The sequence below is a fragment of the Hippopotamus amphibius genome, chromosome 5 (assembly GCF_030028045.1).
Source record: "Hippopotamus amphibius kiboko isolate mHipAmp2 chromosome 5, mHipAmp2.hap2, whole genome shotgun sequence".
Classification (NCBI taxonomy): Eukaryota; Metazoa; Chordata; class Mammalia; order Artiodactyla; family Hippopotamidae; genus Hippopotamus; species Hippopotamus amphibius.
This window is the reverse complement of record NC_080190.1, coordinates 14,249,270-14,251,174: the sequence shown is the minus strand read 5'-3', so window position 1 is coordinate 14,251,174 and position 1,905 is coordinate 14,249,270. Positions and strand designations below refer to the sequence as shown.

The 1,905-nt window shown below is 38.1% G+C and overlaps 1 non-coding gene across 1 annotated transcript; it reads right to left on the bottom strand.

Moving 5' to 3' along the window:
• Positions 1 to 1,272: 1,272 nt before the first annotated feature.
• On the bottom strand, positions 1,273 to 1,410 carry LOC130854621 (U4 spliceosomal RNA). Its single transcript, XR_009054073.1, has one exon. It is a non-coding gene; the product is annotated as a U4 spliceosomal RNA (small nuclear RNA).
• Between the last annotated feature and the right edge of the window lie 495 nt (positions 1,411 to 1,905).

The window sequence follows — 1,905 nt, the reverse complement described above, 5'->3', positions numbered from 1 at the left end:
GTTACGTCAACTTGAAAATGACTTGTGTACTTTATTCTCCTTTCTTTTCTCATTGAGCAGCAGATGGCTGAAATCTTCATATTGTACTAGCACAGTCAGTGTATTTTAGAAATCACTGAGCTAGTCTAACCTTCCATTCAATGAAAGCATCCTTTTAAAGCACCTTGGATAAGATCTGCTTGTTGCACATCAGCCTTCAGACAGTTTCCTGACTCTTGATTGTGATTAGTGACAGGTGGGGAAAAAGGATCGCAGTGGGAGGTCCCCCCAAAATCTGCCGTCTACCTTTCTGGCACTTAAAAAAAGGCAAATGCGTAAAAGAAAGCAAGCCTTTTTATTCTGCATTGAAATATATATTAAAACGAGGTGCTAGTGAGAAGTGATACTTTTGTACATTGTTTGTGGTTTCATTCTTCCATTTTGGTCAGAGAATAAGAGTGGGTGTATCTTAAAGGTAGTTTCTACCAGTATTTCCAACTGAAACTCTGACTTGAAAAGATTATTCTGGTGAGTTTAGAAATAATCCATTTTATATTTTAACTTTTTGTTTGGAAATAATTTAAGAATCACAGGAAGTTGCAAAATTAGTAGAGTTCCCACATATCCTTCACCTAGCTTTCCCCAATGATAATACCTTATATAACCATAAAACCTTATGAAACTGACATTGGTACGATGCTATTAACTAAACTACAGGCCCTATTCAGATTTTATCAGTTTTTAAGTGTACCCCCCACCTTTCCTGGTGTGTAGTATTATATTGCATGTATACGTTCATGTAACCACCAACACTATCCAATACAGAACCATTCCATCACCACAATGAAACACTCTTGGGTAGTCCTTTACATTACACATTTTTAATAATTTGTTTTATTAGCATAGAATGATCATAGCCATATGCATTTAAACTCAGGAGGTGAATGGTGGAATTTTCTGAGAGTTGGAATTGGAGGGTACACTTTGAGCCCTAGAGAGCTGCAGTGACATTGGAGTTTCTGGTGATACCCTACTGCCTCGCCCAGCCTTAGATTCACCCAAGGCATGGACGGTGAATGGAAGATCATGGGAGAGTCAGTGAATGAGAGATCATAGAAAATGGATGAGAAGAAAATAAGCCAATCCCAGAGGCAAAGCCCTAAGCCAAGAAGAATTGTGCTAGAACCTTTTAGGTAGGACTTGTCAGGGGTTATTGCAAGTTTTGTGGGGCTTACTAGTAAATGACTTGGGTCACTTAGAAGGGGGATCAAGCAAATGAGGGGCTCTGAAAGTTAAATGAATCTGCCTCTGGATGAGTCTTAAATGTAAAAATTCTTGACTGAAGAGATTCATTAATTTGTGTACTTTAATTAGCATTAATCACGCCTCGGATAAACCTCATTGGCTACGATACTGCCACTGTGCAAAGCTATACTTCTTTAAAATTATAAATACTTACTCAGAAAGACTTAAGGATAAGAGGTTATTTTTGAGCATCAGGTATTAAGTCCTTGGGCAGATCACAGCGGACTCTAGGGCACAAACAGTGCAGTCACTGGGGACAGGAGAGAGACAGACAGAAATATGGAAATGACAGACATCTTTGCCTCTTTCAAAGTTTGACTATAATTGGCCTTGTTTTTAAGGAAGCACATGGTTAAAATGCTGGACGTCAGCTGCTTGCACACACCAGAAACATTTGTGGAATGCTTTTGTCTAAGGTAAAGACACTAGGTAAGCAGATCTTTCCACTAAGAATCTCATATCACAAAATCTAAAGAAGTCAAACTTCTCATGACTGTTTGGAAAAGAGTACCAATGTCTCAGTGATAAACAGGGTGGTTACAAATACATTGCACAATTTTCAAAATGAAATTAAATATAATGTATAGAAAGCACACAGCCTCTCATATAGCATCTCTTTAA